The sequence below is a fragment of the Sus scrofa genome, chromosome 12 (assembly GCF_054392235.1).
Source record: "Sus scrofa isolate SSC_HxYL_T2T_F1_AM1 chromosome 12, Sscrofa_HxYL_maternal_Yorkshire_Landrace_v2.0, whole genome shotgun sequence".
Lineage (NCBI taxonomy): Eukaryota > Metazoa > Chordata > Mammalia > Artiodactyla > Suidae > Sus > Sus scrofa.
Genome location: NC_139394.1, coordinates 4,281,226 through 4,297,735, shown reverse-complemented (window position 1 = coordinate 4,297,735; position 16,510 = coordinate 4,281,226). Strand labels below are relative to the sequence as shown.

At 55.5% G+C, this 16,510-nt stretch overlaps 1 long non-coding RNA gene across 1 annotated transcript; it reads left to right on the top strand.

Annotated features, from left to right (window-relative positions):
• Positions 1-1,342: 1,342 nt before the first annotated feature.
• On the top strand, positions 1,343-10,457 carry LOC110255961 (uncharacterized). Its single transcript, XR_002336964.2, has 3 exons — positions 1,343-1,480; positions 3,923-4,010; positions 9,988-10,457. It is a non-coding gene; the product is annotated as an uncharacterized LOC110255961 (long non-coding RNA).
• The last annotated feature ends 6,053 nt before the right edge of the window (positions 10,458-16,510 follow it).

Below are 16,510 nucleotides of genomic sequence, written 5' to 3'. Positions count from 1 at the left end.
ACGGGCCGTGGCCTCTCCCAGATCAGTGATGTCATCAGAGGCTTCCCATGGAGACACAGAAGTCCCCTGAAGGAAACAGCCACGTGGGGTGACCACGTGGGAGGGGTGCCGAGGACACTGCTCAGGCGGCTGAGTCTGGGGCTGGGGCGCCCAGGAGACCCCAGGGACAGCTTTGCTGGTCCAGCCAGGGTGGGCAGCACTCAGAATCTGGACTCTGCCCGGCCTCTGCATCCCATCAGGGGCCCCATGAGGGAGCTTGGCGGTGGCCCCACCAAGGGGCGTCCTTCTCAGCCTGGCCCTGTCCTGACCGCCTCCTGGCTGGGCATCTTCAGGACTTCCGACCCTCTGGGCCAGGACGTCCTCAGCTAGAACGGTGGTTATGAGGCTGGGCAGCGGGCCCGGGGAGTTCGGGTTTGATGGGGACTTGTGTTTGGGAGGGCGGAGAGTCCTGGGGACGATGGATGGGTGACGTTTGCACAAGAGTGCAAACACACACGTCCTTAATGCCGCTGAACTGAACACTTTTAAACAGCTAAAATGGTAAATTTTAGGGAGCTCCCATCGTGGCTCAGGGGTGATGGACCCAACTAGTATCCATGAGGTTGCAGGTTCGATCCCTGGCTTTGCTCAGTGGGTCAAGGATCCGGCGTTGCCGTGAGCTGTGGTGTAGGTTGCAGATGCAGCTCGGATCCTGTGTTGCTGTGGCTGTGGCGTAGACCAGTGACTACAGCTCCGATTTGACCCCATGCCCGGACACTTCCATATGCCACATGAGTGGCCCTAAAAAGCAAAAAATAAAATAAAATGGTAAGTTTTATGTTACGCATATTTTTAAAAAATTAACAAAATGAATGTTTAAAAAGTCGGTGTCTCAGCCCCACTGAGTCTGGAGCCAGCCTGTCTTCCAGCAGCGGATGTGGCTTCAGGTGCCTGCTTGGGGTGATGGGGGCGGGGAGGGGCACCTGCACCTCGGCAGGATGTGGGGTCAGAGCGGAGGGGGCCTGGTTCCTGAATAAGAAGCAGCCCAGGTCCACGAGGGAGGGCCATGGGAGAGGTTGCCGAGAGCAGGGCTGGCAACCTGTTTGGTCCCTGGCAGGTACAAAGAGAAGGAGGGAGGGGGCCGGAGGGGTGCTGGGTGTTGGGGGGAGGAGTGAGTACTTCCCAGCGGGGCTCATAGGGCTGCCAGATTCAGTGGATAGAAATGCAGGATGAGGAGTTCCCTTGTGGCTCAGTGGGTTAAGAACCCGACTAGCATGTGTGAGGATCTATGAGGATGCGGGTTCAATCCCTGGCCTTGCTCAGTGGGTTAAGGATGCAGTGTTGCTGCAAGATGACGTGGCTTGGATCTGGCGGTGCTGTGGCTCTGACGTAGGCAGCTGCAGCTCCAATTCAACCCCTAGCTCCGGAAACATCCATAGGCCACAGGTGCAGCCGTAAAAAGAAAGAAAAAAGACATGCAGGATGCCCAGCTCAATCTCAGGTAATCTCAAATGACTTTTTTCCTAAGTATGCCCCAAATATTTCATGGGACTTACTTAGACTACAGTGTAATTCCTTACGCATAGAAAGTTCGACTTTACCTGGTGTTCTGGGTCTTGTCTGGTGACCCAAGTTTGGGGTGTTACTTCTGGGGAAGCTGAAAGGTCTGGCAAGAGGGGTGAGGGGCCTGGGGTCTAATGTGATGGAGGGCTCGTTCAGGGTTCGGGGACACTGAGCTGGCTGACCTGGCCTCTTGTGACCTTAAAATCACAGATGCTCAGTATCCACACTGTGTGTGTGTTGGGGGGGGGGCAGTAAGGGGTTTGGAGACAGTCAGTTTGTCCTAAGCTGCATCTAATGGTGAGTTTTAAAATGTCACCTCCAAACCTGGTTATAAAACACAAGAAAACTGGAAATCAGTATGGCGTTTCATTAAAAAATTGAAAATATGGAGCTCCCTTTGTGGCGCGGCGGAAAAGAACCCAGCTTGTAACCATAAGGATGCGGGTTTGATCCTTGGTCTCGCTCAGGGGATGAAGGATCCGGCGTTGCCATGAGCTGTGGCGCAGGTCACAGATGTGGCTTGGACCTGGCATTGCTGTGACTGTGGCGTAGGCCAGCAGCTACAGATCCAATTGGACCCCTGGCCTGGGAACCTCCATAGGCCACAGGTGCACCCCTAAAAAGACCAAAAAAAAAAAGTGTAGGATGCGAAATGACTTGATTTCCCTGGAAAGAGACCAAGCCCCTTCCTTTATCGGGCTGCGACTTCAGGGATGTCCATCTGATATGCAGATGAGCCGCATCCGGGCGTCCACGAAGCTTTAGTTAGATTTACAAGGCGGGACCAGGACTTTCCCTTCAGGGCTTGGAGGCAGCGCGCAAAGCCTCGCCAGTGTCTGCAGGAAGAGCTGGGAGGCGAGCCTGCCCACTGCGGGGGTGTCGGGAGGCGCTGAGGATGGAACCGAGGGGTGTCTCCAAGGGCGGAGAGCGGGTGCTGTTGAACAAGAGAGCTTGTGTGCAATCATTCTCAGAGGAGAGCACTGATCTTTGAAACTCTCGAGGGTACAGCCGGGAATGGCGATGATAGTGATGGATGGACCTGATGAAGGGTCATTTTTTTTTTTTTTTGCCCAAATTCTGTGCGTTCAAAGACCCTGGGAAAATCCTCCGGTCACAGGCCACAGCCGCATCCACAGAGTGAAAACATGCTACCGTCCCCGTTCCGCCTGCAAACCGTGCACCTTGCTCCGCAGCGGGCACTGGGCTTTGCGGAGCAGAAACATCGCTGGTCCGGGCCCATCCTGCATTCCAGCCTCCTGTACTGGGGGCTCCCATTAGCCCCGCTCCGCTCCCTGCCAGACTCCCCACCGAGCTTTTGGGCTTTTGTCAGCTCGAGACAGCCCTTGAAAACCGTGCAAGCTGAGGGGGTGTGTGTCTAATAAAGTTCAAGCTCTGTAATTTCGCAATTACTGTAACCCACACGTGTAATTTAGGGGGTTTCTCGTAATTCTTCTTTGTACTGTCTCTTTTAAAAAGCAGGCGGCTTGAAGAGTTTTCTCTTGAACGCCCCCAACGCAGGCTGGCGTTTGCCACCCCCGCCCCCGGTCAGCTGCAGAGCACGCAAAAGTGGGCAGATGGGGTTTGGGCTGCTTTTCGGGGACTCAAAAGGTTAATTGAATGTTCGGCAGCCCCCAAAGGAAGCCCAGCTTCCTCTCTGTGACCCCAGGCCTCCGAAGCTCTGAATTCATCTGGGTGGATCACGGGTGTAGACAGAAGTTTGATGAAAGGTGTAATCTACTCTCGGCCCCGGGTTCCAGCCTTAAGCAAGGCTCCTCGCTGCTCCCCGCAGCACCGTGCCCACTTCTGTGCCTCTGTCTTCATTTATGTGATTAGCTGTTTATTTCAGAAATATGGGGGGGGGGTCCACTCCACACTCCTCTGGGGAACCTAGGTCACAAAAGATGGGGCTTTGTGGCCCTGGGGCAGGGCTGGGGGTGATGACCACAGCTCCACAGGGCTGGCGGAGGGGGCTCCCTCCAGCCTCCCTCTGGTCCTCGGTCCTCCAGTGTGTGTAACCCCCCAGGCAGCAGGGCAGGTTGGGACCCTGATTTCAGGGCTCAGCCTTCTCCCTCACTTCCAGGCTCTCCCTGGGGAATTTCTGCCTGGCTTCTGCTTGTCCCCGCTCAGAAGGTAGCCTTGAGCTTAAAAAGCTGCAGGGTTTTCCCCTTGACCTGAGCTCCCCTGCCCCCGATGCAGCTGGGCTCCTGACCTCCTGGAGTGGGGAGCAGCCCCAGGTTAAGACCCCAGCCCCGGCTCATCTCACCTGAGCAAACAGCTTTCCAGGAACAAGAGCTTCTTAGCTTGTTGTCTGCCTTTGGCTGAATTCCAAGACCCGCAAAAAGTTGATTTTTGTCACTTTTGTCCCGTTTAAAACTTATAGCCTAGCCCCCAGCGTGGCCCAGAAGGACCTCCAACAGATTAAGGTTTAAACAGAAGAGGACTGGACAATCTCAACAGATACAGAAAAGGTGTATAATTCAATGGCCGCTTTGGAATAGTTATTTCGTTTATTTATTTTTTCTTTTTTATGGTCACGCTCATGGCACATGGAAGTTCCGGGGCTAGGGGTTGAAGTGGAGCTGCAGCTGCTGCCCTATGACACAGCCACAGCCACGTGGGATCCGAACCACATCTGTGACCTATGCGGCAGCTCAGAGCAATGCCAGATCCTTAACCCACTGAGCGAGGCTAGGGATCGAACCTACATCCTCATGGATACTAGTCAGATTCTTAACCTACCGAGCCACAATGAGAACTCCTGAATAGTCATTTTAAATAGTTTTATCAAATAATAATGGTTGTCTACAAAACTGACAGCAAGCATTTTACTTACTGATGAAATATTAGAAGCCGTGTCTTTACGTTTTAAAATAGGATTAGCTATTTATTTATTTTTATTTATGGCTTTTTAGGGCCACGCCTGCAGCATATAGAAGTTCCCAGACTAGCGGTGAAGTAAGAGCTATAGCCGCCGGCCTACACCAGAGCCACAGCAATGCGGGATCCTTAACCCACTGAGCAAGGCTGGGGATCGAACCTGAGTCCTCATGGATACTAGTCGGATTCTTAACGCACGGAGCTACAGCAGGAACTCCCAGGGCCAGGTATTTTTTTTAACAGTTTTCATTCCACTGCAAGTCTCCTCCTGGCCAATTGCACTGAGGAATAACGGGAAAAGGAGAGATGGCACCTTAGGGTGTCGATTTCGCTGTGACGGAGCCCAGTGAACTCAGAAGGGCGTCGTGCTGGAGGCTGGGCTATTGAGGATGTTTCTGGACAGCGAGTCCCATCTGTGTGCCCAGGGGCAGCATCTGGGCACCGGGCACCAATGCCCTGGCTCCCTGCTTTGCTTGGAGCCTGGACTGCACACGTGGGTGTGTGCCCAGCCCTGGGGGACCTGGGGGGCCAGCCAAGGGCTCTCGTTTCAGCCAAGCCTCTCCCTGACGTCCTCTGTGCTGTGTGTGGTCCCCTCGGCCCCACTTTAGAACAAAGTGGGGCACCCAGAGTGGCAGTGGCCAGGCGGTGTGCCTGGTGGTCCCCCAAGAGGCAGAGGGGCCAGGCTGCCTCGGGGGGCCATGGGGCTGGGGGAAGGACGGGGCCAGGGCCCTGCCTTTGCCCTCTGCTCCTCTCCAGGGCCCAGTAAGGCCAGAGAGGGTTTCCTCTTTGTCCCCCACTCCCCACCCACCAAGCCCCTCCCACTTCCTTCCCCTCTGCTTTTCAGCATCGTCCTTTCTGCAGGGCTTTGGTGCCAGCATCCTGGCCTCCCAGTTGCCTCCCACCAAGGTTCTCAGTCCAGCCACCACCACTGCTGGGGGTGCCATCTTTTGCTGCATCCTTCCAGACGGGCCGGGGGAGACCTGATCCCATCCCGGCTGCTCGGGGCCGGCACCCCCCTCTCCCCCGTTCACTGTGCACCCAGCCACACTCGGTGCCTCTTCATTTTGCTGCCCTCTTGTCCCACAATCTCCCAGGGGTGGGGGCACCAAAAGAGAGAGGGGGCAGAGGTGAGCTGAGTGACCCCGTTGGGAAGGAAGGCCTGCCTCCTGCCTGGCAGTAGCAGCTGCCAGGACGCAGAACACCTGGGTGCCCGTTCTGCTGCCCACGTGAGGGTCAGGGACAGTGTAGCCAGTGGAGGAACCTTCTGGAAGGCCGGCTCGTGCAATAGCAGGGAGCATTCAGGAGTGGGCGGGGGGCATGCAGGGGCTGGAGCATGCGTCTCTGTCTTGGTGCAGGATTTGAAAAGCCCACGTGGCTGCGAAGATGATATAAACAAGACCAAAGGGGTGACAGTGGTACAGAAAATGCAGGCTGGGCTGTGCACACGGTGGTCGACCAGAAGTTCAGAGGGGCTGACACGCTGCAGACCCCTGGGGAGCAGGTGCCTCCTTTTTCCTCCGCAGCCTGGAACGGATGGGCCGGCGGGAAAGCGAGGGTCCACCTCCCTCCCAGCCACGCCACCCTGGCTGCTGGCTTTCGGTTGTGCTTTGTTCGAAAGCAGGGGTGCAGGCCCCGCCGACCGTGACCTTCGTGATGACGGGCCCGCTGGCCTTTGGTGAGCCGGAAGGGCAGTGCTATGGGGGCGCCTGCCTGGCATCATTAGGGAGCTGTCAGTGTCTCTGTCCACTGCTGGCATGAGGTGGCCGGAGGCGAGGGTGACAGATGAGGGAGATGTTTTCAGGAGAGCTGGTGATTTGACCTGACACATGTCAGAAAGGCACAGGCCTCCTGCCTGCGTGACCCCGGGGAAGAGCCATCGCTGCTCCCAGAGCAGGACAACAGCCCCAAGAGTGGAGGGGGGCTGCTAATGAGGCTGCAGAGGGGTGCCCGTGGGCGGGGGGGCGCGGGGTTGCCATGCCCTGGTCCCTGAAGCCAGGCTGCCCTCTCCCACTCCCCAGGCCCCAGCCCCACTGTGGGGCATGTAGCACTGACCCTGGAAACCGGCTGGTTGCCTCTCTTAACAGGACAGGTTTTCAAGTCTGGAATATTCTTTCTGCCTTTGAGGCATTAAGATTTTTTTTTTTTTAATTATAGCTGACTTACAATGTTGTGCCAATTTCCCTTGTCTGAAGCGTTTATTTTATTTATTAGTATTTAAAAATCACCGTCTGCAGGAGTTCCCACTGTGGCTCAGTGGTAACGAACCCAACTAGTATCCATGAAGATGCAGGTTCGATCCCTGGCCCCCCATTGCCAAGAGCTGTGGTGTAGGTTGCAGATGAGGCTCAGATCTGGCGTGGCTGTGCCTGTGGTGCAGGCTGGCAGCTGCAGCTCTGATTCAACCCCTAGCCTGGGAACCTCCATATGTCATGGGCGCAGCCCTAAAAAGCAAAATAAATAAGCAAATAAATAAATAAATAATCACCCTCTGGCCTATTTATCCTTAAAGAGAAATTAGCCAGTGGGCAGAACCAGGAGAGCTCTGAGAACAGGCCCCGGGCACGGTTCTCAAGACACCCTTCCCTCCCCGGGCCAGGCGCGTATGCAGAAAGAACCTGTTACAGGCTGAGCTGCGTTGCCCTCAAGTTCAAGCCTTAACGTCGCAGCCCTGGTCCCTCCGGTGAGACTTCATGTGGCAGGAGGGTCTTTAAACGGGTAATGAATGAATCCAAACTGCGTTTCTAGACACAGCCCTGGTCCCTGAAAACCCTGCTCTGCCCGGAGGGAAGCTCTTCCGGAACAGGTGGCCGCTGTCATCGGGATGCCGTCGGGGACAACCTCCAGGCCCAGGACTGACACGCCCCCTCCCCCTGCACAAAGTCTCCTGAAAACGTGCGCTTTCAAATAGATACTGACCCAACTGAGCGACGTGTAAATACATGTTTGAAAGGCAATCCCACCTCCGCTCACCTGTCAGAGGGGGATGGTTTCGCGGCCGTGTTTCCGGCTGGTTGGATAAATAACCAGCTTTTAAACCTGCCCCCTGCTGTAGTGATGTATTTACCTTGGTGATAATGTCACATGGCTCTCCGGTTTAGCTGGGAAGTCATTCCGGCAAGAGACAGAGGAGTGGGTCTGATGGGGGGGCGCCCCTCTCCGCCCCCTCCCCCACTGCGGTGCTTGGCTTGGGTGCCGTTCCTCCTGCAGCCTCTTGGGTCTGTGGCCCACTTCCGGCTGGGGCCTCTCGGGGTGGGGACCAGAGGATGTGGCCCTGCCGTCCATGCGGTCCCTGGAGAGGGAGCCACAGCCCAGCGTGACTGCTTGGGGGGCCGGGGACGGCTGGCACTTATCCTGTCTCCGTGGCCTTCAGATCCACGCAGTCTCACAGCCTCCCCACTTTGCTTCTGGAAGATTCCGTGATGGTGCCTCATCTGGAGGTGCGCTGGCCTTCCTTCGGATTCCAAACCCCTGGGCATCTGGTGCCCTTACCTCTCACCCTGGACTCCAGGGCTCCTGAGAGCTGGGGCAGCGGGGCCCTCCGCCTCCGCCTCTGCAGCCCTGGCTCTTCAGTGCACCTGCTCCCCTCGCCCCGCCCCCGTGCACGTGGTGGCAGCGGAAGGGCTCCCAAGAGGCCCGTTTGACCAACGGGGAGAGCAAGGCGGAGAAGCTCTGTCATGTGGCCTCGGTCAGGTGTTTGTGGGTTTTGTTTTTTTTTTTTTTTCCTTGCTTTTGAGGGTCGCACCCATGGCATATGAAAGTTCCCAGGGTGGGGGTTGAATCGGAGCGGCAGCTGCTGGTCTACACCACAGCCACAGCAATGCTAGGATCCAAGCTGCATCTTCGATTTACACCACAGTTCATGGCTGCACCGGATTTTAACACACTGAGTGGGGCCAGGGATCCAACCTGCATCCTCATGGGTACTAGTCGGGTTCATTACCGCTGAGCCACAAGGGGAACTCCTCCTTCACAGGGAGGGGAAGGGGAGGGGGGAGGGGAGGGGAGGGGGAGGGGAGGGGAAGGGGAGGGGAGGGAGGAGTTCGTGTTTAATAACAGGGACAGGGTTTCGTAGTGGTGACAGTGACACGACCTTGTGACTGCAGGTGATGTCAAAGAATCCCCCTCTTACGAATGATTAAAATGATACCTATTATGTATATTTTATCCCAACTTTGGGAAAGAAAGGGAGAAGCCGCCCGCGTCAGTTATCTAGTGTGGTCTCTGGGCGGGATGGCTGGACGGGTCGGTGGGGAGAGCCAAGTTGGGACCTGTGGCGGGAGACCCTCTGTGCTCGGGTTTGGGGTTTGTCACTGCTGTCCAATCAGGGTCTGGACGAGAGCCCCCGGGGCTGCCGTCAAGCATCTCTGTCCCCAAGAACCTGTGGCTTTTGGAGTTCCCTGGTGGCCTACCAGTTAAGGATCGGCGTTGTCACTGCTGTGGCTCAAGTTCGATCCCTAGCCCAGGCCCAGGAACCTCCAGATGTCGTGGGTGTGACGAAAACACAAACAGACCAACAAAAGAACCTGGGGCTTTGGGAGGGGCGTGACGTCGATGCTTTGGAAACACAGGAGTTCCTGGCATGGCACTGTCCACTCAGTACCCCCTACCCATTCCCAAGGGCCTGGCGCTTCTCAGCATGTGGTTCCTTGGGGCCCAAGGCCCTTTTACTCAGGCCTCCAAGTGCATCCTCTCAGTTGGCCTGGAGTGAGCACAGAAGAAACGGCTCTGAGAGTCTTTCAGGGAGAAGGGCCTTGGGTGGAGGCTTTCCAGCAGGCTGCCCATCAGAACCACATGTGCCTTAATTCACAGGCGGCCAGGCCCCATGCCCGCCTCCCCACGCCTGGAGTGCCACGCTAGGTCCAGGATGCTGCTTCTGCGGACGGAGGCACAGCTCTGGTTAATTGGGAGGCTGGAGGGCGAGCTGGCCAGGGAGGGGCTGAGGACCCCAGGGTTTCCAAACCTGCTCCTGACAGTGGCTCCTCCAAACAGGCAAGGAGGATGTCGGGAGAGAGCGAACGCAAACCTCCTGGGGCTGAGAGTCGGAGCACGGGCACAGCTGGGCTCTGGGCCACCGCCGCCCCCCCTGCTGCTCCTCCTCCAGGCTCTGAACCAGGCAGCCAGGAGCAGAGCGCCACAGGGCCGAGGCCACCCAGGCGCCCTGTGTCTCTGTGGGAAGCAAGGAGGATACAGCTCGGGGGGGGGGGGCCCCTGGGGCGGGAGGCAGGTGCCATTTGGGAGGCGCGGGCTGGAGGCGCGGCAGCAGCCCAGCAAACACCCACCGTGGTTTCCAGTCTAGCCGGAGGCGGGGGGGTCTGATCAAGGAGTCCTTTCTGCTGTTTCTGCATTAACCACTTGAGGGAAAAGTATAATTTGTAATAAATCTGTATTACAGTGGAAGTTCCACGGCTCCAGTGGCTATAAAAATTAATTCCTTAACCTAAACATTATTATATGGCTTTTAAAATGAATTGGTGTGTGGTGGGCTTCCTGGTTTGGGCCGTTATTAGTAATTAGTGTAATCACATAACGTTCGATCTCTCCCGGGTTTGTTTCTCCTCCTGCCTGCAGCCCTCCGCTGGCCTCCCCCCAGGAGGACCCCACCAACAGGGTCCCACTGAATAATTACCCTCGGGATGTGATGGGCTGACACTGCCTCCTGACGTCGACGGCTGAGAAAGATGCTCTTTTTCTATCCCTCAAACGGTCAACTTTTTCGTTTGTTTTTGTTTGTTTTTGCTTTTTTTAAGGCCGCACCCCAGACACATAGAGGTCCCCAGGCTAAGGGTTGCATTGGAGCTACAGCTGCCTGCCTACACCACAGCCTCAGCAACGCCAGATCCAAGTCGCGTCTGAGACCTACACCACAGCTCACAGCAATGCCGGATCCTTAACCCACTGAGCAAGGCCAGGGATCGAACCTGCGTCCTCGTGGATGCTAGTCAAATGGGTTAACCGCTGAGCCATGCCGGGAATTCCTGGTCGGTCAAATTTCCTCACTGCTCTTTCTTTTTCAAAGTCCTGTGTCTGCTGGGGTGACCTCACGGTAATTTTCCTATGGAAGGAGGCTTCTGAGAGGATAAGGACTCTGACACCTGTTTAGAGAGAGGGGTTCCTGATTCTGGGGTCCGAGGAGGGCTTCCGAGGGTCTGGGGACCACCTGCAATTGTCCAGCAAACAATGCGTCCACGCACACGGATAGGCATCTATTGTCCCCCAAGAAAGGGAGTCGCTAGTTTTCAGCAGAAGTTCAAGGGGAATCTGTATCCCAGAGAAGAGTAGCAAATGTTCACGGAGAAGCAGTGGATACCCGAGGTCCCTGGCCTGGAGCTCATGACCCCTTAGGGTCTATGGAGACAATTCAGGAAGCCCAGGAGCTGAGACCAGGTCAATTTCGATCTTTAGTTCATAGCTATTTCTCCACTCTATTAAAACCGTTGCAGGTATCTCGAAATATTCCTAGCACTCTTCATTCCTCAGAAATTATGGTGTCTCTATCACATCTTTCTGGACTCCACGTTGGTACTCCCCTCCCGTAAGGGAGAAAAACCCCTATAGGACAATGTGGGGTGGGGAGGGCTCTTCTTCCGCCTCCCAGCTGTCCTGGGAGCTGTTGCTTTCCTGTCATAAAGACTTCGCTTGCTTAAAAAAAAAAAATCCAGAAATCGTGGTGGTTTTAAACCAGCAACTATGCTGTCTTTAATGCATTAATAAAGAAGCTCATATACCCTACTGTCTCGCTTTTAAAAACTATTTTAAGAACTGGTATTCAGTAGCATTGGTTATCATTATCCTTCTATGTATTTAACCTCAAACATTTAAATGGGTCCATAGACGTCATCAAAGGTCCAAGGGGGCCATGGCAGAGCCACCATCAGGACCCCTGTCGTATGCGAGAGCAGGTGTGTGCACCTGAGGTTATGTCGTGGCTTCGAACTCCACTCTCCCACTGTGTGGCTGCCTGATCTGTGCTCTGATCGCTCACTTTGAAATGGGAATGACAGTCACCCCCCAAGGGGGTCGGGGTGATTCTAACCACCAGGACTGGTAGCAGGCACTACCTCACACACTTTACACAGGGCTTCTCACTTAATTGCCCCGCGACCCTATAAATGGTGTCCTAGAATGACTCCCATTTTACGGATGGGAAAACTGAGGCCGATTTTAAGTAAGTGCCCAAGGTTACGTAGTTTGGAAGTGGCAGAACTGGGATTGAAACCCGGGCCATGGGACAACCGATCCCACGTGTCACCCTGTCGTGCCCCCCAAAAGGTCAAGCACCCTGATCAACCAAGGTTATCATCGGGGTCCCGCAGAGTCTGGAGAAGGCCGGGTTGTAGTTTCTAGGCTTTTGGAGCCTCCATGTGGCCTTGAGCTCTAACGAGGCACCCACCGCGTGCTGGTGCGTTCCCACGGTGCAGGGCAGCTGTGTGGCCTTGAGGTACAGCCCTGCATGGGCGCCGGCCCCCTCTCTGTCCCCTGCACTGCGTCCTCTCTGCCCTTTCACTGTTCCGGTTTCTCAGCGGTTCTCAGCCAAGCCAGGGAATCTGAAGCCGCGTCGCTTTCTCCAAGGAATCAGCCTGAGAAGAAAGGAAAATAAGGCGTCGATGGGAATTTAAGGTAAAAGTCTCCGGATCTGAGGAGAGGGGCTCTGACAGCCAGTGTGGGCCTCGGGGACCCTGTCAGAGAGGCTCACACAGGTGGGGCACTGTGGCTCTGACCCCGCCCCCCAGGACAGCACCGCTGGGACCAATTAGAACCCCTCTTCCTGGTCTGGATTCATTTGCATAAACTCTGGGCCCCCAGGAAAAATTTCCCAAAGGCCTCGGATTCCTTGCTAAATGAGAAAAATTCTTTTTCTTCCTCCAGCTGCCAGTTCACACGTGGCTTCCCAGGCAGGCTCTTGCTGGCTCCTCAGGCCAGCTTGCCTCATTTGGGGGCCCTTTTGGGACCCCCATCCTCTTCCCCACCCACCTCAACTCCTTCATAATTACTCCTGGTTCCTCCCAGACTCCAGCACCAAGGACAGTGGCTTTGCATTGCTTGGCCACCTTTGCACAGCCAGGGGCTAGTAGGCCTGATGTGCTCAAGGAACAAGGATTTCCTTCCGTGACACCTGTCTGCCCCCTTGTGAGCGAGGCGCCCTGCAAGGGCCACTCCTGGGCCGTTCGGCTGAGAACCAGTTGGTATTTTCTGGAGCCCTTACCGCGGTTTAGTCTCTCTCTGCTCGTTTCTGGAGCCCCCCCCCCGCTTAAGGAGCTTACAGCTGAGCTGCGGAGATAAGATGTAAGTCTTGGGAAAGATTATTTTTATTTTTGGAAAGTTGAATGTTTTAAGCCAGGGTCCCATGAGGCTGTGGGGTTAGGCTGGAGGCAGAAAGTGCTTATCTAATTTGGAATCACTGAAGAGTTGCAGAAGGGGCCTAATCGCCCATCCTTTAAAAAAAAAAAAATATTCTGCAGAGATTCTGAGATGCTGCGGTTATAGGTTTGGGCGAAGAGAAAATGTCAAAACGTCAAATCACTGGTTGGAGGGATCAAGTGGGAAATTTGGAGACAGCGCCAGAGGGGCTGGGGCCGTCCGGGGTCTGGTCGAGCCCTGCTTGGGACCTGTGGGCACATCCCAGATCCCGTCTCTTAACCGACAGTGCGTCCATCTGCTGGAACCCAGTCACACAGGTGTTCTCAGGTTGGTGCCGCCTCAGTCCAGGAGCTTGGCGGCAGGGGCTGAACTGTCTAAAGGGGAGCAGGAGGCCCCCAAAGCTGGAGGACCATGAAGACAGCGCCCCCAATGGTGAGGGGAGAATGCAGGTTGCTGGTGTGGGAACTTCAAGACACCAGCCTACGCGTGTGTCCCCAGCAGTCATCTTTCTCCTTCCCCAGAACCGTCAGCATCGGAAGGAGCTGGGGCAATTGCACAAAGTGGCCACGGGGTGGCAGTGTAGAACTAAATCCCTGATGGAGTTTGATGCTGGGGCGGACACGGGGAGGGTTCTCCCTTAATTAAATCGACCCGTGCACTGAGCTGAGACCGTGACGGCCATCCTCTCGGGCTGGGGAGCTGCCCTTGTGCAGAGGCTCTGGGGTGCTTATTCTAGGCTGGGAACACGCTGATAAAAAGTTAATTTCTATTTGCTGTTGCTGAGTAATTGGATGAACACGAAAGCAATTAAATATTAAAACATACAAACAAATAACTAAGTCACTGTAATTAGCCAAAGTTTGATCACTGTCATATTTATTTAAGAAGAGGTGATATGTCTCAGCAGGTGACATTTTAAATACCCCGGGCCTCTCTGGTGTTGTCTTTGGAGAATGTTGAATAATGCACAGAGAATTTAATTAAACCCTGTTGTAAATCAGCTATGATGACAGGGAAATGACAGCCACATGTTGAAATGAGAATTAGTCCACAGCAAGGGATATTAATTAACTCCTTTTCTGAAGGCCTTTGGCACAGAGTGATGTTAAAAAAAAAGAAAAAGAAAAAGCCATGGCAGCCAGTGCTTTGACATGGGAGGGGTACCTGTTATTTCTATAATCATCATTATTTATGGCTGGAATTTCTTCAGTGACCAAAGCACAGCTGATAATCACCACGCCGTGCAATGAGATGAGGCAATCTTTTCTCAGGAGCCGCAAGATACAGGCAGAAAAACAGCAGCATGTATGGATGCCAGGGAACCAGAGGCTCCTTTGGAGAACTCACTTGTCCAGATTTGGCCTCAGGGAGAAAGTACAGAGAGGAATTAGGTTCTGCACAGACTGCGGGGCTGGGAGGTCCGGTGGAAACCAAGGAGCCTAACTCCCGGCCCCCCTCGCGGAAGAGGCCCCGGGAGATGCGCAGACTTGCGCAGGGTCAGGGCTTACTGGGGCAGAGTCGCTGTGAGTGACCCCGAGCCCTGGTTGGCGGCCTTCCTGTGAGCATCCCGCACCCCACAGCCCCTGGGTCCTGAAATGCAAATTGCAGAAGATGTGGATGGGGGGGGGGGGGATGGGATCTGCTGCCCCGAGGGGCGGGACACAGAGAGGCTGGGTTTGTTCCTGATGCCAAGGCCGCTTGTGCACAGTGGAGCCAGTTTCTCCCCAGCCGTGCGGTCGGCGTGCGGTCTCTGCCGCTCAGACTCTGCCTTCCTCGGCCCCCGGAAAGCAGGTTGAGTTTGAGAACTTGCCTCAGTCATTCTTTGCCCAGCGGGGATTACAAACGCTGGGCAGATAGGAGGTGTCGGCCCCGTCCCTCCGAGGGGAGGGAGGCCTCATCGACCAGAGGAGGGGTGGACCCTCCCCTGAGGGCAGGGACGGCGAGACCACGCTCACCTCCCACGACCTTACAGGAGCCGCGTCACTCGCTCTCTGGTGAAGGGACAGGGTCACGGAACGCGTAGTTTCCTTCCATCAGGAACCGGACCCACGACAACGTGTATCTAGGTGTCTGTTCAGAGGCCTGTGCACCTGCTCCGGGAGCCATCAGCCAAAGCAGCCACACCTGGACCACAGACTCTCACCTCATTGGCTCCCTGGGTTGGCGACGGACAATCGTATCAGCCAATCAAAAGCTCAGAAGGGGAGTTCTCGTCGTGGCGCAGTGGTTAACGAATCCGACTAGGAACCATGAGGTTGAGGGTTCAATCCCTGCCCTTGCTCAGTGGGTTAACGGTCCGGCGTTGCCGTGAGCTGTGGTGTAGGTTGCAGACGTGGCTCAGTTCCTGCGTTGCTGTGGCTCTGGCGTAGGCTGGCGGCTACAGCTCCGATTTGACCCCTAGCCTGGGAACCTCCATATGCCGTGGGAGCGGCCCAAGAAATGGCAAAAAGACAAAAAAAAAGAGCTCAGAAGGGTGGGCCATCCGTTGCAGTAGGCAGTCCTAGCTGGTCCTGACCTCATATACAGGTGGCTGTATAGCTTCCTGAACATTCTAGGGCATCTCCCCGAACGTCCCACAGTGATGAGAATCTGGCCACAAAGAGGTTTCAGGACCCAGTCTTCACAACGTCCCCAGGGTCAGACGTGGCTGATTCGGACAAGAGGCCGCTGGCCAGGCTCCAGTGTTTCAGGTGTGTGTTCTCAGGGCTGACCCCAGATGCTGGGACCCCCACGATGCTCAGAGGAAGAGAGGCTGAAAGCAGATGGGGAAGTGGTGCTGAGAGCTCTCTTGGCTGAGTCTGAGGGGCGTTTGTGCGGAGAGGACGTCAAAGGAACCTTTGGTTCAGATGGGGTGACACTCCCTGGCAGGCCAGGGACGGAACAGAAGCTTAGCTTAATCCCCAGGGCCGGCCCCCCCCCCCCGCCCCGCAGTCCTCGTGTCAGAGTCACCCACACAGAGGCTCTGGGGGCTTTGGCTTGTGGGAGGATCCCAACTCATCCAGGCCCGTCAGAGCCTTAAACGCAAAAGGCAGGTGCAGTTTTGCCACTTCCATTCTCAGCGTGACCGACAGGCAGGAAGAAAGGCTCAAGTTACAATTTTCACCTTCAGCCGTAGTTCCTGTTCCAGAGCTTGGCTGCTGTGTGGCCTTGGGCGACGTCTTGCTGGGCCTGGAAAGGCCGAGAGGAGGGGAGCCCAGGAAGGACCAGAGTGTGAGAGTGCAGCTCTTCCTGAGCCTGCGGCCTGCCCCAGAAAAGGATTCTAGGGTCAGGTGCATGTAGCCATAAATTTGCCCAATGCCATAGGCTATGAGCCTTTCTTAGCTCTTCCCTACCCTCATTAGCCTGGTAAAGGCTCTGAGCAGTCCTGCAAGGTGGAATTCTGTTAACTTCGGTTAATAGGCTGAGTCCCATTTATACCATCACTGAAACATCCCCACCTACTTTTGCAGCTGTTCGTCGCACCCTGTGGCGGGCAGAAAAATGGCCTCCTGAAGGCCCAGAGCCTGCGACTAGGTCACCTCTCCGGGCCACAGGCATTTTGCAGATGGGATAAAGTTAAGGACCTCGGATGAGCGTTCTTTGGATGTTTCTGCCACCTGATTAAGTCCTGAGTCCTTGAGCCGAGGCCCTTTGGAGTTCCCTGGTGGCCTAGTGGTGAAGGATTCGGCCTTGTCATTCGGTGGCGTGGGTCTGATCCTTGGCCTGGGCACTTCCTATGCTGTGGGCATGGCCC